General features: G+C 35.7%; 1 long non-coding RNA gene across 1 annotated transcript; it reads left to right on the forward strand.

Moving 5' to 3' along the window:
• Positions 1 to 18,443: 18,443 nt before the first annotated feature.
• Positions 18,444 to 23,866, forward strand: LOC128080508 (uncharacterized). The gene is made up of 3 exons (XR_008206710.1): positions 18,444 to 18,524; positions 22,107 to 22,168; positions 22,439 to 23,866. It is a non-coding gene; the product is annotated as an uncharacterized LOC128080508 (long non-coding RNA).
• Positions 23,867 to 26,172: the final 2,306 nt, after the last annotated feature.

Below are 26,172 nucleotides of genomic sequence, written 5' to 3' on the forward strand. Positions count from 1 at the left end.
TAACATCAAAAGATACATCCATCTTTGTCAATGCTTATTTACTATAAATTAGCTCAGGCGTATTTCTTCAGTGATTCTAGTCCTTCTTTATTAGTCCTCATTACTTTACGTTCCACCCAATTTAATCACATCTGCATACTGGGAAATTGTCTTTAGATTCATTATTCCAGTTGTTTGTATTATGATATGCTTGATAAAGCTGAATCCTTAGCTAGTTCTCCCTATTATACAAGAAAGTTTGTCCCTGTCTGAAAAACTATGACAATATGACCTTGATGTCAACTCTAACACCGTATCTTTGATGTTGTTATCATTTTATCGGAAATTTATGGCAGTAAGATGTTGAAATCAGTAACTGCACTTGAATGGAAATAGAAGTAGCCAGGAATGTGAAATATCTAGTTTTGGTCTATTTTCCCAGTAACTCTTCAAGCTATTTCAATGGAGACTTTTGGAAAATACTATTTTGTTACCACAATCTCGAGACATCTTTCCTAAAATGAAGTAGTTATACTAATAAGACTGTGGTCTGGTGGCTATAACTGGTGATAACAGCTAGGCTGCATTCCTGGCACTCACAGGATGGCAGTGAAATTTGGAATTGTTAAGTACATCAGCTTGCTCACAGCTAAAGTGTTCATTCACAACAGCGTAATTTCTAGTGCATTTTCTAAATAACTCTACTTCCTTATGTTGACAGGCTTTTGTTTTTACAAGTGGAACCAAATATTAAGGGCTTATGTATAATTATTTCATATTCTTTAGAAAGTTCATGCAAAAAATCTAAATGTTGTGACTGGAAATTCTTCTAAAAATTGGCAGCTCATGCTTGCTACAACAATACATTCTACTAGAATAGCTCTTCATGATTATCATGCAATATCGTTAACTACTTGTGAAGCTGTTAAACAATTCCTATCTGTGGAGAAATAAATCCTTGATTTTTTTCTTCCTATACAATTTATAAGACAAAGACTTGAACAAACATAAAACTTAAGTTGTATAAATAAATCCCCCCATTCATCCCCACAATTACCTGAAAAGAGGTTGTAGCAAGGTTGGGATGTTGTTAGCAGGTGATAATTGATAGGGTGTGAGGAAATAGCTTTGAGTTTAGATGGGGGATTAGAAAGAATTTCTTCACATTGAGTGGTTAGTCACTGGAACAGGCTGCCCAGGATAGTGGTGCAGTTGCCATCCCTGTTAGTGTTCAGGAGACTTGTGGATGAAGTGCTTAGGGACATAGATTGGTGTTGGGCTTGGTAGTTAGGTGACATGTTGGATTTGATGTTCATAAAGTATTTTCCAACTGAAATGATTCTATTCTATGAAATCTAATCTGAAATTGCTACACTGTCTCTCAGTTTTCAGTAATATAATTAATTTGCTATGCTTTTGACAAAATCTCAACTGTTTAAAACAATTGTGTTCAATCCAGGTTCATTGGTTTAGTGACTAAAGATGCTTTGATGGGTTAGAATTTCACTAAATAACAGAACTGATAATATTTTCATTGCAAAATTATTTACTCACTGAAACTTGTTGTAAGTAAAAACATCAAAGACATTTACTGATATATTATATAGAAACTGTAATAATTTTTTTTTTCAGATTTTGTTTCCTTTTGGGTTATTTTTAAATATTTATACATCAATATTTCTGGTTTTGGAAGCACAATAAAAAGATGTTATAAACAACAAACTTATCAGAGTATTTTTACCATACCAAAAATAAACTAATAATCAAAATCGCAGATTTTTACACAAAAAATCCATAATATTGTCTAATGGATACTTTTCCTGGAATGAAAAATGATGAATCTTGGTCACCACTCTGTCATTATTTCTTGATAGGAAGTAAATTAAAGATAGTAGCTGGAACTAATGGTAAATTAGGGTCACCAGAATGGATTTTCAGTTTCTCCATTGTCTTACATTTTTTAATTTTAAACAACAAATGGCATGATTTCATCACTGCTCAAAATTCACTATAAAGGCTTTAGTAAATAAGTTTTTTCTACAAAAATTGAACATACATCTTAATGAAGCATCATAATGAAACAGAGTTATCCTGTCTATAGGGACAACATAAAAATGGTAGGATATTATCTTAGTAATCAGAACCAACAAAAATAAATAAATAAGAAAATAATGAATGAGCAGAACATGAGCTAGCATATTTTGTAAATGCAAGTAGCTGTGCTGGGAACACCATTGATCTTATTCCTGTCTTTTGAATTTGACCAACAACAATATGTTTAAAATGTAGTGAAATAGGGGATCATCCTCCAGAAAAATGTTCATGAGTGTTTATTGGCATGTAAAATATTTCAGGATTATATTATCTTAATATGCGCACTGTCTTTGCACAGAAAATGGTTGATGATGTTTAAACTCCTGATCTTTTTCAATGTATTTCCAATTATTATGAAAGTATGGTTGGAGTTCAGTGACCTTCAGTCATGCAGCATCATGTCTGAGACACAATTCACTTTCCTCACATGCATGTTAATTCTGCCCTCCCTTATTCATAGTTGGAATATATTAAGGCAATATAAAGAACTAGAATGGAACTGTTTAAACAACATTATGAACACTTTAGACATGCTTTGAAAATAGCTTCTGCTCAGTACAACATAGCCTATGTTTATATCTTTCATCAAAACCTGAAGGAAGTTGAAAGACAGGATAATTAAACAGAAACTTTCAGAGACTAGAGTATGGATTTGAAAGACTAATTACAAGTTTTCAGTACTCTTCGTTTCTGCTTCCTATTCATGCTTTTTATTTAGTAGCAAAAATGTCAATTTCTACTAGAATTAGCTAATAAAATGTAGTTAATTTTCCTACATTTTAATTTAATTATTATTTATTTTATTTTTAACATCCCTGATGTCTTTTGGGCTTCTACATCCTGTTCTCCTCATACAAAAAACAAAGTGAGAGAAATATGATTGTGTAAATTTGATGGAAAAGCCATGCTCCACTGCTCAATTTTATAAATTATGCACAAATATTGACTTACGTATGCTGTAAGACCTCCCTGAACAAGGCCCCAGCATGTGCATCTGTTGAAACAGCTTGCCAAAAAAAAGTGTATTTCAGCCTCTAACATGTAAAATATGCATATTCAATTACAAAAAATCCTGACATCATTTCAAAAAGGTTTCAGTAACTTGCTGCAGTCCCCAGGAAGCAATAACTTGCGTGCCAACAACTCATATAAGTTTAATGTATCTATTTAACTTGTTTAAACAAAAACACCAAAAATAAAATAACAATACTGCATGGCATTTCTTACAACATATGACATGCTAGATTTCCCTTCATAGAACATTTTCATATATAGCAATGTAGGTATAAGCACCTCTCACCTTCATGAACCACTTTGAGAAGAAGGAAAGTCAACCAAAACCAGCTGTTTTTCTATTGGATACTTTTTTCTTCATTATACTTGACAGTGTTTTTCTCCAACTTGTTAAAAAGAACCAAAACTGTAACCTTGAACATTTATGAAAAGAAATCCACTCTTTGAAATATCACCTCTGTCAGTTTATTTCTGTGCTAGCAAGATTATAGCAAATGTGTAATATATAAATAATCCTTTGAATATTGAATATGAATCCTTTGAATACGGATATGAACCTTCCTTCTTTAGACAACAAAAAGTCGTTTCCACATTTTCTTTCTTTGTCAGTTCCTCTGTATCATTCCTATCTCAGTCTCTACCAAGTGACTAGCAATATAATGTGAACCCTAACTCATACCTAAAATAAATATATATAGGCTGACCTATCTACAGGCATACTTTTAATGAACATGCATCTGACTGTTTTATACAGCTGTAATCTAAGACTGGGAACATATGGTTCTAGTGGTAAATTAGCACTATGAAGATATATAGCAGTGAAAATTTTGTGACATTTTCAGAACACATAAACTACCCTGAGTTTACATAAATTCAGATCTAACTCATTTTGAAACACGAAGGTTGTAGCCTTGTCAAAACAAGTCTGAATAATGATAATACTATAATGATTTATTGAAGTTCTTATGAGGAATAATAAGGAGAGTTTTAAATTATCATGTGTTAGTGTTTCCTTTGCATGGAAATCACATAGAACTCTGAGAATAATAAAGCTCAATGGAAAAATCAAATGATTACTGGAATAAGAAGATGAAATCCTGTGAAATCATTTCATTAGATTTCCCTGTCTTAGAATATTTCGTAAGGGGACAAAAAAAAAAATGGGTTTGGGAGTTAGCCTTTTTCTCAGAGCTCCATCTGCATAAGTGTAGTTCTGAATCTGCAGATGCAGAGAATTGTATCACTACAGGAAGGACTATGCTGTGAAAGATTTCACCCCAATTAGACTTACATTCTATGCATAACGTACTTCAGAGAGCCTATTTCAATTCAGTTAACGTATTGGAAAGAGCTGTGCTTCTAAGAAATATGGAGAGAAAACCAATCCAAAACCAAATTGTACACCCATTTCCTAGAAAGAATACTTGCTGGGAAGCAATGTTTAATAACTAGATGTAAATTGAAGCTCACAAATGTATGAATGATAACATCCATTTTGCCTTGAGTTTGTTGCTGTTGTGTCTATGCACTAATGAATACATGGGCTAAGGGACTCTCTGCGGAACTCTGTAGCTCTTTACAATTTAATTTAGATGCGAGAAGCAATGGGTAAACAGAAAAGGAATCTGAATATGTGATACGTTCACTCCATTGATCAGAGAATTCATGTATTTGTAGAAAGTGGACTGCTGTATACAGATTCTCAGGGGAAAATGGAAGATCAATTGGCTTTGGGCTTTGATCAAGTAATGACATGTTCCGCAGAAGCTAGAAAATACTAAGCATTTGGTTTGTGACCACCCTTCAAGCACTGGTAGACTTGTTTGTTACTTGGTGGTAATAATTACTTTGAAACAGTTAAAGAAGGCTTTTCCCTTCCTGTCAATAGGGTTGAAAACAAACAATTGGATAATACCAGAGAGAAATTCCATATAATCAAAAGCAGATATTTTGCCTGTGTTTTGCTCGCTCCACTTTAACTGAAGCTTTTAAAGGCTCAGGAATGACTGAAGGAATTTTTTTTTGGATTTGCAATTGCAATCTCCAATCTGCTTATAATTGGAGAGGAAAAAGTCCAAAATTAACATTTTGGTTTCTACAGAGAATTTGGTGAAACTCATAACCTGTGAACTGGACAAAACACTGTTATTGTCTCAGTAACAACTCTTGAAAACCAAGAATATGTACTTGTAAAACATTTAGGTATCTTTCAAAAAACAACTCACGGACTATTTCAGTCTAAAGAAAAAAAAATAAGTTAACAACATGCAATACATTTTTATTTCTCAAGCAATTTTTCTTCTTGGCTAAGATTGCCACTTTTTAAGTCTAGTAAGGTATGTTACAAACATCACACCAACTTAAAAATACAGATTTTCAATTTTTCAGTTAGTCAGGTAAGAAACTCAGAAGTCAGAAGACTTGGATATATTTAAATATTTAAATATATTTAAATATTGGAACACTGCTATGGACCTCTTAGTAGTTAATGGGAAAATATGCCCAAATGAACACAGAAATGCATGGTAGAAAATGGTGGCAAGCAGAAATTTTGAACATTTGTGCTTTGCTTTACTGAACTATGCCAGAACAGTTCACCTCTGCCCCACTGGGTGGCCCCTATGCTATGCTTTTTTATCTTTAATGTCTTCAAATAAAATGTTGCTTAAAGCAACATTTTCTTTAATTTATATAATTACCCAAACCAGGAATTGGAAAAGATAATATTTTTAACTTCCTTTCTGATGAATAATAAATGTCACATAGGAATTAGAAAGTAGGATGTAGCTGCATGTGCCATCTGCTGCATATAGAAACAGAAGAAAGACATTAGACTTGAAATTAGGGTTTGATTCATATTAAAGTAAACCACACTGATCATTTGGAAATACTGGTCTCTTAACAACCATTTAAAAGCTTTGCTAGTGCTCTGAAAATCTCACATGGCAAGGTACTCTCAAGAGCTCTCTAAGGACAGACTACAAACTGTATTTTAAAAATAAATTTATGTCATTAAATACATGCTTTCTTCTAATTATTTAATTTCTTAGTTACTTCAGATGCCTAAGGCCCATGATAGTAAGCTACATGGAGACATTTCTGTAGTAAAATATGAAGCCTTGTATGCTACATTCCCATAGCAACTGGCTATTTACAAGGAGAGCTGTATATTCATATACATTTACAATAAAATTAACTACTTCAAAAAAGTTCCATATTTACACCTCAAAAGTTGAAGCTGTTTGCATGCTCATCACTCTGTGCATACATCTTCAAATCCAGATCATCCATGTACGAAAGTTTATTGTATCTATTCCAGTTGCCCATTTGATCTCAGCAGTAACTAAAGATTTAAATGTTAAACTGCCATATGAGACATGAGTTAGGTTAATTTGTAAGGTGGCATCTCCATGGGACACAAGGACACAATGAGGAAAGAGGTGGCTAGTATGGATAGTGACCCCCAGGACGTGTGAGGTAAGATGGAGATTGTCCCCAGCACATGAGGAGCTGCTGTGCATTCAGTGCCTTCCCCATCTATCCCACTTGAAATATTGATGTTTGGAGGATGAGATCAGAGTGAGCTCTTCAAGTTGGGATGAAATATTCCAGGTATTTTGAGTTATACTTCTGTGTTCTGTTTTTATATTTCCAACAATAAAAAAAAAATACTAAATTTCTCTTTGTTATCTTATGTTTTATCATTTATTAGTTTAATGCCACACAAAGAACTTTAGTTTAGTGAATTTTGTTTTTCAGTGTAAATGTAACACCTTAAAAACTTTTGTAAGCTAGTTTAATAAAGTGATGCAAGAACAAGCGAGGAAAAGCAAATCCAGTATTATTTTAAATCAACCTCCACATAGCTATTTCTGACAGAGTGGCACTAAGACTTCTTTCGCTTGCCCTTGCAGGATCAGTAAGGGTCACTGTAACACTTAGCTTGTGTGTGAACTAATTCTAGAATACACCTCAACACTCTGGTAACATGCAGTTAACATAGAGTGACTTTAAACTGTCAGAGAACTCCAAATAACTCTCATCCTCAAATTCCATTTTGCCTTTATTCCCCTCTGAAAAGAAAGCTGCCTGTAGTTCTTGTGACAATTTTATTTAAAGATCTCTTTCCTGAAGACAGCACAGGTGAAAGGATGATAACTACAACTGACCCATCTCTTTCTGATCTACTGGCAGTGTGATATTATTTCAACAGGCCTTCTGCCTACAGATAAATAACACTCCCATTAGTGGAACTACTAGATATACAACGTGACTTTAGTGTCACCCTGTAATGTCACCAAGCTCCGGTCTACCTGTAGAATGCTTCCAATGAAACAAACAAGCAACAAAATGACACAAAATAAACCATTAGATTTTAAGGCTTCTAGATTACACAAGGCTTCATCATGAGAGGTACTGTACAAAGAGCTATGCCATGGGCTAGTAATGTTATAGCTGTGTAAGTACTTGCCCTGGAAAGTAAAGACATGAGGTGCTCAGTTCACTTGCTTAAAAAGCCAAGGGGCCACAACTTGAAGAAGTTTCTATTAGTGTAGCTTCAATACAAGTCTACCTACATTTTCCCTTCTATTGGTATCCGCTACCAAGAAACAGACCCAAACAGAATTGATTATGGGTGAAAAACCTGCAGCTGAAGGGAAATTTCACATGTGAGCAGCGCTTCCTCATGCCATTAGAAGACTGAAATATTACATCAACCTCTGTTGCCTACATTGTTTTCCAATAAATATTGATTTATAACCTTCCAATACTTATTTTCATGGTATTTACAACTATGAGCCCAGGTACTCATAGAGGGAAAAAAAAAAAAAATTGCTTAAAGCTTCAGGAAAAAGATTCTGGTTGAGAAATTACATCCAAGTTGTTCCACAAGCAGGAAGCACAACTGTTCAGAGGATGGGACTGGGTTGTGAGGATTAGCTCTGAGCTCCTCAGGAAAGTAAGAGGTATCCCAAACATTACCAAGTTTTCTCATTCAACCTGCTTTTTCTGACATAATAATAGAAAATACAGCAACACAAAAGGTCAACCTCACCTTCTCCTGCCAGGGAGAATGAAAGATACAAGAATGAAGAGTGTTTGGTGCTCAACTGGGGAGCACGGAGACCCTGTGTATACAGGCTGAGTTCTCACTCTGAGCAGCTGGCACCAAGGCCAGTGCTCTTTGCCAGTGCTGAGAAGTGGGATGAGATAAATTCTATCTGAAAAATACGCTTTTAAAATGAGTTTCTTGACATTACATATGACAAAATCTATTCTCAGAGCTCAGCAGAAACAAAGATGACGTGAGAGATAGAAGTCTGACAAAATTAAATTCACGTACTCTATGCAGAGTTAGGAAGAATTTTTTGAAACTGACACATAGTTAATTAAAAGTTACTTGTATTTTCCAAAGTCTTAGAATCTTAGCCAAAGCCTTAAAATCAGCTTTAGAGCCTTAGTCATAATTTTTCGTGTAATTATTTTCATTAACTGGCAAGGCATCCTCTTGTGTTTTGTTTACTGTGAGTTCCCCTCTAGAAAATAACATCTTAAAAACAGGAGAATTACACTGTCTGTTTTTTTGGCTAAAGTCTTTCCCTCCAAACAAATGATAAGGAAAAGAAACAGGCTAACACTTAGTGCCTTTCAAAACCCATCCATACAGCATTCTGTGAGCATCTGGTGGGGGACAAGACTATGTACCAGGAAAAAAAAGACATATTACATAGTTTTACATATTACATATTACATATTACACAGTTTTACTTATCAGCATGTCATCCCCATGTTTTGGTTGCTGTTCACTGCACACATTCCTCACAGAGCTCCCTGTGCTCATCAAACTATATGCTGCATGAGAAGAGAAAAGCAGCATTGAAATGCATCATGTACAGCAAGCTCTACATGCAGCTTTCACTGGAGCCTCCAGCTTCTGCTGATACAACTCTGATAGGTCAGTCTATTTCAAAAGCTGAAACTCATAATGGCAACACTTTACAGTAAATATGTGGGAAAAGTTAACTATAATGGAATTCAAATATTTTTGAGCAACTGTTAAATGCTGGGGTTGGGCCAAATGGACAGTTGTCTTGGGGCAGCAAATTTTTCATAGGCACACGTATTGTTTACTGAGCACTTAGTCCATCTATCTGTTACCTTCAATCACTCTTGGGTGCTTTCATTCTGCTTCCAGGATGGCTGAGCCGAGACAGCTCACCACAGTCCAGCAGCAGGAAAGCTAAGAGTAGCTTTCAAGATGAGGGAAGGCAGCTGCAGATGAACAAATGCATGAAAATAGAGAGTGATGCAGACAGAAGCATGGACTGCTTGTTACCATCTTGTGCCTTTCTGTTGCTTTAACAAAATAAAACAGGATTCTACCCTCTGCATTTGTAAGGATAAGGTTCCCCAAAGCAACTTTGTATATAAAAGCTGGCAAAAGAGTTTATTCACTATAAATTTTGGCAACTTCTACCTCATATTTTCTTCTTTCTTTCCTTCTGTTCATTTGCTTCTGGTTTTTCATTTCACATATTCGGACTTCTCACAAAATGCCTTTTTAAGTTTTCCTTCTGCTTTTTTTTTTTTTTTAATTTAATTTTTATTAGTATTTTCAACTGAAGTGACGTACCGCTTGCTGATCTCACACTTCCAATGGCTGGCAATGCTCTTCAGAGAAATGGGAAAACAGAGTAAGAATTATTGTTCTGGGCTTTGTGAAGGAAGGGTGGTTTCTTACACATGTTCACATTATATCCTTTACAGTATCTTACATGGAAAAAAAAGGGAAAAAAAATTAAATCTTAATAATCATTTAAGAAAACAGCCGATTTGGTAACACTATCACTGAAGTGGCCCATTCTGACCTTCTGAAGCTTTGTTTTCAGTTGAAAACATAGGTCCCTCCCCATTTATTTTGACATTTCTTCAGGAAAAAGAAAGCCATTAAAAAACAAACAAACAAACACATATTTCTATATTTTAATATCGATATAACCTAATTCTACCTGATAACAACTCTCTTGTTAACAATTTAGCAAAATTTTTAACACACAGTCATGTGCACAGAATTTGAAATAAGCAATTTTAAAAGCCAGGCGTTTGCTAGGTACCCTTAAGTCACTGTAAAGCTAAAAACTATAATTCAAAAGAGATCCATACATGCTTTGTGTCATTTGACAGCAGTTCTTCAACTAATCTTCTCAAAGACAAAAACAGGATTGTTTTGTACTGCATTGTATTGAGCAAATAAATGTAAGCAGTTATTTATCCTGGTTTTGGACTCTTACATGGAGATATTCCTTGCTGCTTTTGTTATTAAAAAAAAGTATCAATAAGTAAGCTCCATTGATCAGTTTGGTATGCTGATTGCTTTGATTATTTGCAGGTTTCCATTTGTTCTAATTCCTAAATATCTTTTGTCTATTGCTTTATTACAGTAGTGTAACAATGCATTTTGAATAAAAGCACACCAAGAAATGAAGGCAACATCAAATTTCAGAGACACATGCAACTTGGGTCTGTTTGTTAGCATTGTAGGCTGAAGATATTTAGATGTAATATTTGAAATCTAGGCTGTGCACATGCCTGTGTTATTCATTTGCAGTAAGTATTAGAATGCTGGAAATGACTCTTGGATGTGAACCTCAACAACTGTTGTGTAAGATCTGGTAATCTTGTATATCTCAGGATATCAGTACCTTGTATATCTGTCTAGAGGAATAAATGGTCAGAAATAGGACAAAATCTTGGAAGAGCAGTGGTTGTGATGCAAGAAGTATGATAAACGATTCTTCTCTCTTTCTCCCTTATTTTCTTTCTGGTCACTGTTTTTTAAAAAAACACACAACAACTGTATGCCTTACTTTTTGTTTTAAAAAGTCTTTCACAGTGTAAAAGAAGTAAAATTGAATTATAAATTACATTGATTATGATCTCTTCACCAAGGGAAATGGTCCTGTAGAAGATTCTTGGCATATTAACATGACAGATTTTTTTAGTTATGCTCTATTTATATTATTTGCCCTGGTTTCTCTCTTAGAACTAGAGTTTTATGAGAAGTTCTAGCACACTGAAAGTCCTGAATGTCATTCTTACACTTGCTGCAATTAACAACATCTATTTCATTTGATTCATGGTATTAGCATTAGCTATACACATCAGCTATATTTACTGTATACTTTTTCACAAAGCTCTCCTTTGTATCTCTCCTTCCTTCCTGTCCATCTTTATTAAATTAAATCATACAGGAAGTGAAGGTGTGTACATCAAATTGTTTTTATTTACTGGCTTCCAATTTAGTATACAGCTGCTGCACTTGAGAATAAGAGCCATCTGCAAAACAAAAGCAAGGAGAGAGATAGACAAGGAAGATAGACAGCAGGATCTTTACTGCAGCAATCCTCATGGATGACCTGTTTTAAGGAATCATTGGGAGCTGGCATTGATCTATTGTAGAATAGAAAGCTGGCTGATAATGAAAGCGTCAGTGAGAATACATAGATAAAAAAGATTTAGTCTTCAGTGATTTGACACAAGGTGTGGTAGTGATGGATACTGCATTAATATCACTTTTTCATGGTTATATATTCTTTTCTGAAAAGTATTGAGAAAGGTGAGGAAACAGATAATGGACAAAAGGAAAATAATGTAATTCTGAACTGATACACTGTGAACACAATGCAATAGAAATTAAATTAGTAGCCTGTACCCACTGAGTTGTGTGAAATAGATGCTAAAACTAATTCATATTATAGTACATAATGGTATGTAGCTCGAACTGAAAATAATGCCTCGTATTCGTTTCCATGGAATTGTACAATAGCTACAAAGAGCACAATAATACTATTTGATACAGTAAATTCTCAGCTACAAAATATTACTTTTCAACATAGTCACCACCATTAGCTATGCATTTTTGTCAGTGATGAATAAGTGTCTGCACGCCACACTTGTAAAAATTTGCACCAGCAGAGATGATCCACTGTTTTACAGCTGTCATGATGGTAGTGTTCTAGGAAAATGTCACCCATTCTGTCTGTCTTTCATCGTCCTGAACAGATGAAATTCAAAAAGCACTAAATTCAGACTATACAGAAGGTGTCCTTGAACAGCCTAGTCAAGACTGGCAATATGCAAGAGAAAGACTGTCTTCTTCTCTGGTCAGTCTCTGGAAGTTGGAGTCTTCATGTTACTTAGCCTTGTGATGAAGCGGTCAGAGTTGACGGTTTGTCTGAGTTTCAGGAAACCCATAAGGATAACATATTTACTATCCCAAAAGTCAGTGCACATCACGCACCACCCACTGCCTTAGTGTGCTCACATCCACTGTTTGGTCTCCGTAAACATTCAGCTAGCATCAATGAATGTCAGTGGGTGCAATTTTTTCCACATGGAAGAATTCAATGACACACTTTTTCTCCATTCACACTTCTATGTCAGACATCGTTTTGTCAGACCGTCCCTCTGCTGCCATCTGGCACACAGAAACAAAATGGAATATTGGTAAGAAGATTCAGCCTCTACTGCCATACCTCCAATATCCAATATATATCCAATATATTAGGAAATTCTGCTACACATTTATACTAACCTGACTTTTTGAACTCTGTATGTTGAATTTGCTGCCAGACTTGGAAACTTTTCCAGAATAGATGAAAAATATCATTAAAAGCAAAACCAAAACAAAAAAAATTCAGCACTGGAAAAAACCCTAATTAAACATTCCATTAAATTTTCATGCACATACCCTGTCCTAATCTATCCAGTCGGGTCATACTATAAATTTTAATTGCACTTCATGAGCACTGATCAGCTACATGAATACATTTTTAGCTGATGTCCTTTCTAATTATAATAATATTTTCCATCATATATACGTTTACAGAGAAGTATCGTAACAAATGCTTTATTTTATCTTATCTCAGCTCCATAGGTCGTAGAGATTAAAGTGCATTGATTAAAACGCATTTTCTTTCTGAATTTCTGCAATGCCATCCAAACTTTATTTCAATATCAATGTATAATAATCAACAACCACAATAATTTTAAGAGAAAAACTTATGTGACCTTTTTGTATTTATCTACTGTAGGGAAAACTTCATTTTTTGAATAGTACTCCTGAAGAACTAGGATTTACTGTTCATGAAAATTATCAGGATTTTCACCCAGGTAGTGTGTGCACATGTTTTTAACCATTTATTTTCTTTCACCAAATTTACCTACTGAGGAGTTGGTCTTTTTCTGTACTTTAAGAAGCCAATCTAACAAAATAATAGCACAATAGGATGTCCTAGTAATAACTGCCTAAGTGAAGAGACCACATGCTAAATCAATCAATAAGGGAGTATAACTGTCAAAGAGGTTCTCTGTAAACCTTTTGTTCCACTTTGATTTGCAGAGACTGCAAAGGCTCTTACAAACTTATCATCAAGTAAAACGATCATGAAGCTATTTTCTGAGAATATAAGTAAACTGAAATAAAAATTTGAATCACAGAATCACAGAATGGCCAGGGTTGAAAAGAACCATAATGATCATCTTGTTTCAGGCCCCCTGCTATGTGCAGGGTTGCCAACCACTAGACAAGGCTGCCCATAGCCATATCCAATCTGGCCGTGAATGCCTCCAGGGATGGGGCATCCACAATCTCCTTGGGCAATCACCACTCTCTGTGTGAAAAACTTCCTCCTAATATCTAACCTAAATCTCCCCTCCCTCAACTTAAAACCATTTCCTCTTGTCCTGCAGTTATCAACCCTTTCAAAGAGTTGATTCCCCTCCTCTTTGTGGGCTCATTTTAGGTTTTGAAATTCTGCAATGAGGTCACCCCACAGCCTTCTTTTCTCCAGGCTGAACAAGCCCAGCTCCCTCAGCCTGTCTTCATAGGGGAGGTGCTCCAGTTCCATCTTTGTGGCCCTCCTCTGGACCTTCTCCCACAGCTCCCCATCTTTCTTGTTTTGGGGGCTCCACACTTGGACACAGTACTCCAGATGGGGCCTCACAAGAGCAGAGTAGAGGAGGACAATCACCTCCCTGTCCCTGTTGGCCACCCTTCTTTTGATGGAGCCTAGGATACAATTTGCCTTCCGAGCCGCAAGGGCACACTGCTGGCTCATGTTAAGTTTTTCATCTATCAAGACCTCCAGGTCCTTCTCTGCAGGGCTGCTCTCAAGGACTGCTCCTTCCAGTCTGTATGGATGACTGGGATTCCTCTGGCCCAAGTGCAAAACTCTGCACTTTGCTGTGTTGAACTTCATCAGGTTCACCTGGGCCCACCTTTCTAGCCTCTCGAAGTCCCTCTGAATGGCATCCCTTCCTTCAACTGTGTCAAACGCACCACTCAGGTTGATGTCGTCAGCAAACTTGCTGAGGGTGCATTTGATTCTGTCATGAATGTCATTGATAAAGATGTTAAAGAGCACTGGCCCCAAGACAGACCCCTGTGGGATGCCGCTCATTACCAGCCTCCACCTGGACATAGAGCCATTGATGACCACTCTGTCTGCGGTCTTTCAACCAGTTTCTTATCCATTGAGTGGTCCACCCATCAAATCCACATTCCTCCAATTTATAGATAAGGATGTGGTGGCGGACCATGTCAAAGGCCTTGCTCAAGTCCAGGTAAATCACATTGGCCACCTTTCCCTTGTCCACCAATGCCGTCACTCCATCATAGAAGGCCACCAGATTGGTCAAGCATGATCTTCTTTTGTTGAAGCCATGCTGGCTGTCTCAGATCATATGCCCATTCCTCATGTGATCAAGCATGTCATCCAGGATGATCTGTTCCATGATCTTCCCAGGCACAGAGGTGAGACTCACTGGCCTGTAGTTCCTGGGGTCCTCCTTGCTCCCTTTCTTGTAAATGGGAGTGATGTGACCCTAACTCCAGTCATCTGGGACCTCACCTGACAGCCACGACTTTTCAAATATGATGGAGAGCGGCTCGGCAACCACTTCAGCCAGCTCCTTCAGAACTTCTGATCTACTTAAGATAACAGTCTTCTTCTGGAATTGTGGTTCATACCACCACTGACACAAGCTGTGAAATTTGTGACATTTGTGACAAGCACAAAAAGAACATTTGTAATGGGTTGTTTCTCTTAAAATACAGCCAAGCCACACTCTCAACTTACTTTTTTACTAACTGAAGATTACAAAGAAATGTATTTCATAGAATCATAGCGTGGTCTGAGTTAAAAAAGACCTCAAAAATTATCTTGTTTCAACCCCCCTGATATGTGCAGGGTCACCAAGCACCAGACCAGGTTGCCCAGGGCCACATCCAGCTTGGCCTTAAATGCCCCTAGGGATGGGGCATCCACAAGCTCTCTGAGTAACCTGTTCCAGTGTGACACCATCCTCTGTGTGAAAAACTTCCTTCTAATAACCAACCTAAATCTCCCCTGTCTCAGTGTAAAACCATTCCCCCTTGTCCTATTTGATACCTGCTACTACTTGTTCATACTGAAGAAGATCAATGGCAGAATAAACAAAAGGCTATAGAAATCATTGGATTTCTTCACTGTAGGTATGCTTTCACAAATATAGTTATCTATGCAAAGGTGATATTCACTTTAGGTAATATTCACTTAAGATCATAGTTTTCTGCAAAGTTTTCCACTTCATAGGGTATATAAAGACTACAAATGTTGCATCTTTGTGCAGATCAGAATAAGAAGAGGGTACACACACCAAACCCACCAGCAAACAACACAAAACTATCTAGTCTTATGCACTGTACACAGACCACGAGCCAGGGAGTGAGAGCCAGATGTCTGACATCACTGCCAAGAGTGATGGAGAGCACACATTGAATAACTGATTGTACCTGCTCATGCATGTTCCTGCTGCTCAGAGTGGGAGCATAAAGCACATGCCCAAGACAGCTGGAGCACATGCTGTCTCCCTCATCGTGCTCCAGAGCACGTCCAGAACCCATGGTTGAGCCTGGGCTTCCACCCAGATGCATTGGATATGAGACAAGATAGAGCTCAGGCATATGACTTAAGTTAAAAGGCAATTATATATATATGTATGTATTAATACACCCATAAAACCTCATTTCCTTAGATACTTTTATCATGATTATCATAAGCATATGTAAACATTCAAACATCAAGCTTTTACAATGGTTTTACACAGGTATATTCATTCTGTACAAAAATATGTTAAGGTGTGAAGTGATACCTATTCTCAAACTACCAAACAGCTTGTCCAAGATGTCAAAAGAAAAAAACCTCTTTCAAAACAACAGGTATTTAAATTCTTCCAAGCTTGACTATGTCTGGTTTGCTCGGTAATTGTAATTTACTAGAAATAAGGCCAGAGGGTAATTTTTCCCTGATATTTCTTTGATACAAATGAGCAACGAAGTCAGAAAATACACCAATTTTCTCTTTATTAAATAAATGAAAATCATAGTTACCTGATAGCAACCAAACCTTTGATGTAATTTATAAATGTAAATAAAATGTCATATCTATGGTCATTCCACAAGAAACAAGAAAACCTATTACCAAAAAAAACCCCTATTTGTAATTTATATTCTAAATCTCTTTGTAGTTTATATTAATCAAATATTGTAAAACAATCAAAAACGAAGGTAACTTTGGTTAAAAGTTCTTTGGGTTTTAAGTGAAGTGAAGGCAGTTGGTGGAAAAAACAAAGAATAATAGAGATATATTTATGAAAATGAAAAAGACAGAAAAACATATATTGGAATGTATGAGATATCGAAGATAAAGTCCAATTGAATTGCAGCTAAATGATAAAGTATGTTTAGCATAATGGGATCAAGAGTAATTATAAAATAATTGATCAATATATGGAGGGATGTGGTATTTAAATAAATACAGAAAATGCAGACAGTTTGGAACATTTTTCCTTACATAGTACAGAAGTGGCAAGATCAAACCTGCATATCCTGTGGAAGGAGACCTTTTTAGTTCACTAGTAACTAAAGAGAAACAAAACCTGGTAGCACGAAGAGCAGATGAATAAGGATGTTAAATAATTTACATGGAAGAGTCATAAAAGCACTAGCTGAGAATTTATTTTCCAGCTCATGCTGGTTCATAATTTGTTGAGTAACGTATAGCAGAATCAAATTATTTTGGCACAGATTTTTTTTCATCTTATAACAATATAAAAACGTTTGAAATTGATCTTTTCTCTACCAAGAGTTAGCACAAAGGATTTACAATATGATAAACATTTTTCTTCAAATTAAATCACTACATACAGTTAGTGAAGATTCATCTAATCAAATAATTTAATAAAAGTAGAACCTCAACATTCTTCTCAGCTCACTGTCCTTATCTTCCACAGGTCATAGAAGAGAAATAGCTACTTAGAGAGGAGTAATTCTTCATACCATTAAACAGATGTCTAATGTCCCTTTGATAGATATTTAGGTTTTGGTTGGGTGTCTTTGTAATCTTTGAATATGTGGAGTTTCTTTATATGTGGATGTTTATTACTGCAAACTATCGTACAGAGCTATTATCAAAAGCAGACAAACAAAAAAGTATTCATAACTAATTATTCAGCTTCTCTTTCATAGTAATAATACTTATGCGAAGGCAACATACAGGAAGAAATACTCCCCAAAAATAAAAACTTTAAAAGCCATTCCAAATTCTTTTATACTAGCTAATCTCAAAACAAATTAGAGCTGTGAAGTACAGAGCAATTGACCTTCCTAGATATTATATACATCACTTATAAAGCTAATTGCATTTTAATTTGGTTTCACTAAATGGACAGTTTTGCAATGAGATATTAGGTTTTAAACATTTTTTGTTTTAATGGGTGTTAATTTTACTGGTGATTTGCTTCAGTATAAAAGTGTTATGATTGAATTAATTCTGCCCCAAGCTATTCTACATTTTAAGGCCATAAAAGTTTAAATGTTGACAAGTATTATGGATGATATGAAAAAAAAACAGAAGAGAGAAATATCAGCTCAGTAAAGCTCTTAAACTGTAATCATTCTGTAAATATTCTAGTACTTGGGGGCATTTTAGAAAAGTTTGAACTTCTTCTCTGCATACAGTCTCAACAGAATCCTGTAGTAAATCTGGATGTCTTTATGTTTTCTCAGATTCAGCACCTATTTTAAGACAGCATTTTTTTTATATCCAGCAACACAAAAGCAATCTTAGTGAGATATCTTCCTCTAAACATTATTTTTTTTTTTTTCTAGCCTGTATGGGAACTGTTGAATCAAGGCCTCAACCTCTGATTGATCACCTGAGGCAAGCAATGAGTCAGCCATGGGAGCACAAGTGAAGGCAATTCTCCTCTACTGCAGGAAGGGGTGGAGCCTGGCTGCACATCTCCTAGACCCATTTAAGAGCACCCTACTAGTAGGGAAGGATCCCTTTCTGGAGATCCCTCCTTTGGAGTGTTGCAGTGAGTGTAGGATAAGGGTAAGCACTCTATCTATTCTCTTTTGTTATTATAACCTGCTCAGCCAAACTCTCTTGTTAATTTTGTAGCTATAACATCTGTATATTCATTGATTACACATAGCCCTGTGCAGATTTAATACTAGTCTTTTGAAAAGTTCTTCTGGCTGTTATGTACTTGCTAGAGAATTCTTCCTACCTGCACAGTTTTTTCTTCATCAGCTGAACTTCCCATACAAAATCTCCTTTTCTCCCTTTTACTTGGAACTCTGATTCTTTCCTCCAAGGAACAACACCTGTTGCCTACTCACCAATCATGACAGCTGAAGTCAGAGAGAATGGTGTGGTTCTGTCCCCTGGTTATAACTCAGAGTGTGGTTGGTGAGGGCTTTTTCTTTCTGGGTGAGCATTGTTGAAATACTTTCCTGGATGTTTTATGTCAAAGTTCAGCTGCAGTATCTTTCAGGACAAATCCCAAGACTCCATTTCATTTATAACTTGTATTTGCCCAATTGTGCATGGTCTTGTTGCAAATGAATCTGTTATGCTTCTAGCTGCTACTGCGTCATTTGGTTGATGCATGTTGAGTTGTTTTTTTTTTTTTTTTAATATTGTCTTGTCTCATCAACAGATGCTACTCTTAGGGACTGCTAAGGCCATTAAAACTAGCTTAGAAGTTGCCATTCATCATTACTTCAGAAATTTGACACGTTCCTATGGCATGGGAATGACTAAAGTCATTATGAAATAATGTAGTATTGTAATCAGATAAGCCATACTACAGAACATGTATAAACTTCTGGATATGTTTTTTCTGTGCACATATGAATAATTTAAAGTCATAAAAAATCATACACCTTTGTGGCCATAATGTAAAATTAGCTTCTCGCAGATTTATATTCATCCATGCATCATCCAATTTTGTTAGCATATTTTTTCATTCTTTCTTTAGTAACAGAAAATAATTTAATAGATTAATTATTGGTGGAAAAAAATATTAAGGATAAGATGTCATAATAGTGCAGTAAATGTAGATACATGTTCCCCAAATTGATGTTTGACTATGTACTTGAGGTGTTAACCAAACTTCAGTTAGTTGTCTTTTAAGGTGTTCAAAAGATGCCCTTTACCTAAAGTACTGCTGTATATAACACTTCAAACACTTTTAATCAACTTTTATCCTGAACTCTACTTCATTAAAGATAAGGAAAAATAGTAAAAATATGGAGATATATATATATATATATATATAGACATGATTTTCTAATGATTCTCTGTTTGAATACAACCACTAAAACTACTATCTAAAGATATCAAAAGCTTACTGTTTTATCTGTGGAGGGGGTCTTACAGGGCTTATTGTAACTTTTGTGTTTATGGATCAACAGTTACATATTTTTCTACGTAAGCGAGCATGTTTAAGCACACTGATGTTAACTGTGGGAAATTCATCCTGATTCCAGAAGTATCTATAATTAGTGGATTTGGATGGTTTAAATTAGCGATATTTGTACTGAAAAAGTTTTTGAAGTGAACTCATGCCAAATAAAACATCTGGAAATTCAGAATAACAATGATCATAGTCCATATTGTAAAGGGGAGATTTATCTAGAATGCAGAAGTGTTCGGTTATAATTTTGTTAAGGTGGGTATACTGTCCTAAAAGACCATTTAAAAGTGCATGATCATTTAGTCAACTCATTCAGCTCATACAAAAATCAAAGCTCAACATCTCCAGATGTGCAGCTCATCTACAGTCAAATCAAGCATGAAAATGTGTACTCTAGACTGCAATGGAAAACTCCTTATGCATGCTTGCTATAAACAAAAGCACAGAATAAGCAGCTGACATTCATGTGGTGCTCAAACATCTTTTAACTTTTTTATCTGAAATTCAAACTTTGTATACTTATCTGTGTAGAGAAACTTAAGACATTTTTAGTAACACTTGGACAACTGTCTGAACAGGCAGTGAGTACTAAGTACTTGCGAAATCAGATGACAATGAAAATTCAGGAAACTTGCATTTTCTGTCTATTAAATCAGTGAACTAAGCTGAGCTGTACTCATGGAGGAGGGGGGAATTATTTTCATTATTCCAGGCGGATGAGTCAACTCATTATTTTGTAGTTAAAGAATTGTTTCCAAACAGAATATTGGCTTCCAGATAACTAGTGGAACATCTGGACTATAGATCAGCAGAAAGAACTTACAAAATACAAAAGTTACTGAATCACATGTTTCTTGAGGTGTACATGATCCAGGGCATGAGACTATGCTTAGAAATCCTCAAAACGATGACCTTAATTTACAGCTTTTAATTAAAATATCTTCAGCTTACATACAAGGACTTCAACAGAATATGCCATTGACTTAAAGGGAGATGCCAATAAATAAACAAAACTGTCTGGGAAAAGCAATCTACAGTAGTTGGCTCCCAGGAACTATTCAGAGAGAGAACTCATTGGATTTATGAAGAGCTTTCCGCTGGACCCAACTGCATTGAAATGCCTGTTTGTTTTTTCTTTTGGTAGAGAATTATTTTCATTTTTCAGATGTTAGTTGTTAACAAGCCTTTCCTTCTATTTATCACTTGTATATTTAATTCCAGGGTAATTATCTTTTGTTAACTTTAAAGCTTTTAGGAAGAAAAAGCTATTTATTCAAACTAATATGTCCAATACAGTCATTCACAAATACAGAGACTTAATGGCCTGCAACAAATTGAGGGGGGAGTAGCTCGGTTGAAAGTACAGCATGATAGAAACATAGTAGTAACCACAAAAAAATTTTACTGGCAAGATTAAGAAAAGTCTTTTAAAATTTCTGTACTATCTTAGTTGTATAAATATTTAATTTTTAAATAGATCTTATTATGAGCAGATCCTCATATGGTATAAATCAGTGTGGCATTCACATTGAAAGGACTGTGCTGTTTTACTCCAAGTAACTGCTTGTCAATTCCCTAATGTTTTTTAAATAACACTTTCAGAGATAATCTTGAATTCATAGGTGTTTTCAAATATGACAAGTTACATTCTGCCCATCTTCAAACAATTTTACCCATAGACAAATCTATGTTGTCAAAACAGTCTTTTAGAAGTGGAACAAAATCCCCCAATACCAAGCTACATAGTAAATGTTGGCATCAGTTATCTACAAATTCTTACCCCCAAGAACAATAGTAAAATCTTCCACAGATCTCAAATTTTAGGCATCTTGTTTAGCTCAAGGGCAGTTGCTAATGTAGGCAATCTCACACCTCTGCTGCTAAGGATATAAAGACATCACATTTATGCTTTATTGTGTATTTGTTATGACAGTGCCCTAAAGAAAACTAACATTGCTGTTAAAAGAGTAACGCACATCATGCATTGAATGATGGATTGATCTGTTGTGACAGAAGGCAGGAAACATGCAAAAAGACTACTATCTTCAAATTTGGCTCCTTGATCCTTTAGTAAAAAAATGTTTTATTTCTAGCCAGTGTAATTAAGACCATGTTGATTCATGTAAGACATAACCAATCATCTTAAATCTTGTGAATAATTTACATAGCATTCAATAGTCTGTTGCTTTTTATTCATATTCTGTTTACTACAGTTGGAAAACTGTTTCAGCCTTATCCTCGGATGCACAACTCAGATGCACCATGAACAGTTCTGGTAGGTAAAAGCCATTTCAGAGAGATGAGCCAGACAAAAGCGATGCAATCACACCACTCTTCAGAGAGTATTGTCAAAAGATTTAAAAAACAAAACAAAACAAAAAACTTCCCTATGGAATTAAAGACAATATTTTCCAGTTAAACAAAAAAATCTGCTTGCATAAATGGATGACCTGTATGATGTAAAGAGGACCAGATGAATGTTTAAGTATTTTGTATAAGCTCCTGTAACAAACTGTAGATCTTCATCTTGCCATTTTATTCCTAGGAACTGGATTTCTTGGACAGATCCCTTGACCTTCTCTTAATAGTGAAACTACCTGCTTAACTTGGGTACCATACATTACAGGGATATCTCTCCTGCATTTCTGTCAGGATTTCCTTCCATAGGGTGAACTCCCTATTAGGTCTTTGGTTAATTGCAACATCAGTAGCTTGATCTCTGGTGTGAGATCCCAACTGATGGGCTTTGTTGTTATCCAGACATGCAACTGGTGCCAGCCAGATTCCCAGTAATGAGATAACCAACCTATTAGGCTTTCACCTTCATGTTGACTATAATATTTCCCCACACCTTGGATGTTGCTCAGGTTGAATAAATCTGAGTGAGTAATAAACACACCATCATAACAGTGGTTGTTGAGGTTATGTCCACACTACTTTACAATTCAATTAGCAAAAATGTCATCCAGCCTGAAGCCTATTTCAAAGATAAAGCTTACCTAATCTGGAAGAAAAACTGTCATGCAATTCATGATGCTTAAGAAAGAAGAACATGAAACAAGTGATGTTTTGGGATCTATTTCTGCATGTACTGGATAATGAATCTATTTTAGTAGAATTCCATAGAGTTTCAATGTAACTTTTTCCTCTAGCTTTTTCCTCTAGCTGTTTGATTCATATCTCACTGCTTTATAGATGGGCACTGCTTGGTGAAGTACCATCCAAAAGCTGCTTGAATGCATTGGTATGGGTTCTGAGAAGAAGCTAATGTACAACTGGTTTGATCACAGGGGAAAATTATTTCCTCTCCCCCAGCAGCAAGTCTTATAAAGATGCTAATTGTACCAACAAGCATCAGGATTTCTGTTAGTTTTTGTTTTGGTACATTTCCTTGTGTAATCATGTTGGTGAAAGAGGCACATAGGGATGAGTGAAGTTGCTTGTATTTTGGGATATGAGGGGGGGACAGATCTGTTTCACTTCAGAACAGATGAAAACACTAGTTATGTGGAACATAACATAAAATCAGAAAAAATAAAGCTTAGATAAAGGAGAAGGGAATGGGAGGAAGCCAGGCACAGCAATGTGCCTCCTTTTCCCCAGTTACCTCTGCGTTGCACAATATCTTCACTGTTTATCCTCCTTCTCTTTTTGAAAGAATAGATTGGACACTCTCTGCATTTTTGTCATGCTGTAAGTGTAGGGGGACTAAGGATATAATTTTTTTGGTTTGGAATTTGTGCAATCTGACAGCAAGATTAATAGAGGGGACTTTAAGGATTCCTGCTGAGCTCTTTATTAAGCCAATAAGCACTGAACTAAGAAAAATTTGTACAATGGACTGTAATGTCTTTTGAACAGCTGTTCTGGTCTACCATGTCAAAATTTCACTTTTAAAATAATTCCTGAAGTTAGTTTCTTTTCACAAGCAAATTATTCAACTTGTCACTACAAAGCAAATAAACATAATGTAATACAACTTCCGTTATTTTTGTTTCCATTGTATGTGCAGGTGACTTCCTACTTTTATATCTACTCTATTCAGTTTTATATTCATTCTAGTCTCCCTTTTCTACTGTGTTTCATGCCTCTTCTCTTGTTCATGCCTATTTAGTCTCAATTTCCTTCTCAGCTTGTTTTTATATCTTCTCCAAATACTTTTTCTTCAACCTTATTGCTTTTTTTTGTTTCTTCTGATTTACAGCAGATCCTGTTATTCCCCTCAACTTTGCTATTACTCTGTTTGTGCTTTCAGCTTAACCTCCTGTCCATAAATCCACAGGCTCTTACCTGTCTTCCACTCTAGTGCTTGTTTAAGTAATACTTATAAATTTATCTCCTCCCATCATCCCCCATATCCAAGTTACAGACAGGATTTGTGGCCTTTAAAAAGACAGTTGTCCCATTTTGTAAGGAAATCTTGCACAGCTTAAATCCATGGCTGGTGGTTTTAAGTATGTTTCTAGCCCAAATATTTCTATTCCCACAAAACAAATAGAAATTTAGGTGTATGTTTGCAGTTGAAAAACTTCTTGGATATTTTCTCAAACTTTGATAGAGGGTTGAAGCAGATAAGTACTGATAAAGAGAACTGGGGGTGGAAATAAGATGGGAGGGGCTCGAGTGTACGAGGAGCACAATTATCTGACCTCTGGGAATGGTCAGTAATTACCACTTACAATTGGTCTTTTCTATTTAATGGACAACCATATTTGAAGTAAGGTACTTAAGATGTACTCTATGTAGCTTCATCAGTGACTTGTGTTTTTGACTGGCTTTGTTAGCAAGACACAGGAAGGGAGGAGTTGTTAAAATTTTCTATAAGAACTGTGGGGGACAAAATAATAATAATAGGAGGTTCTAAAAAGGTGTTAAAGGATGGTCTAGAAAGGCAGATGACTGTAAGTCCACTTATCTTGAAAAGTCAATGACCCTGTGACTGAACTGACTTTGTTATATGAACAGTTAATCAAAGGCAGGGGTGTTAAATTGATGATGTAGCTTATAGATCTGAAGCTGGAGGTTAAGCCTTTCTTTGAGTAAGACAAATCCTGGACATAATGATATAAGCCTTTTAAATATATTTCTTTGTTTCCAGGATGTATTAAAATTTGTTCTTGTACTTGATTTATGGCATGTGAGATATAACCATCTGTGGGAGGGTAGATCTGAGGAATGGATGCTGACCTGGCTTCTGACCTGAAAACTGTTGCCCAGAATGTCAGGTGATGACCTGAGTCCACAGTTCTCTTTATTATAACATATAACTGATCAGAAAGGTTCAGGCAGATCTTCCAGCCTTCTGAAAGCTAAGGCAGTGTGTAGTACTGACTGACCAGTCTGATATATTGAGGTTATAATGTGATAATGTTAGCAGAGGAACTCAAAAGCTTGCAGACCTATTCTATGTGAAATAGAAATCCTGGGCCCAGTTAAAGGAACATCTGGTAAAATCCTCTCCTGACAGTTTTGTAAAATGGTTCAATGGTATTTGTTGGGAATGTTTTCAACACGCTTATGGGATCTTAAATATGAGATAGCATTTTACTTGGTCTTTTGTAACTCAGAGAGGAGATATCACAGATCCCTTTGGCTTTTTAGGTACTTGATTTACTTAATGGAAAGCTAGAATTCTTTCTGTAGTACTACTACAAAGAACAGAATAATAGTCTACATAGGACCTAGTATTTCTTGGCTATGATAAAAAAAAAAAAAATCTAGATTTGAGGTAAAATCTACATATCTTTGTCAAAGAGTATTTTAGCTAGCAGAGAATTCCTAGAATGGGAAAAACGTTGATGAATCCCAATGAGAAATTACTTCTTTTCACAGAGATAAATAGCAAAATAATTTAGGTTGATAGACAGGTTTTGACAGATTAGATTGTTATCCTGATGTATCAGATCTTTGGGTCATTTTCCTTTGCTTTTTTTTTTTTTTTTTTTTTTATATATACCATGAAAGGCTCAAGGGATGAGCTTCAGCCAAGTGGTAACACTGCTGTTCCCTTCAGATCATGGATCTCTCACACTCAAGTAATTCTAGGGATTTTCTTGTTCTGAATTCTGGGAAGACATTAGGTAAACAAAATTTATGAGTTTATTTCAACAGTTCTTGTCTGAAACCTGTAAATATTTACTGTATAGAACTATTCTGTATGCAATTCAATAAAGTCTGAAGCATGGGAAATAAAGGACAGCCGATTTGCATAATAAAGACAAATTTGTAATTATTTGAACAAAAGTCTTCAGTATATCAGCCTCTCTGCTCATGTCTGAA

Source organism: Tympanuchus pallidicinctus, unplaced genomic scaffold, assembly GCF_026119805.1.
Source record: "Tympanuchus pallidicinctus isolate F22 unplaced genomic scaffold, pur_lepc_1.0 scaffold2, whole genome shotgun sequence".
NCBI lineage: Eukaryota > Metazoa > Chordata > Aves > Galliformes > Phasianidae > Tympanuchus > Tympanuchus pallidicinctus.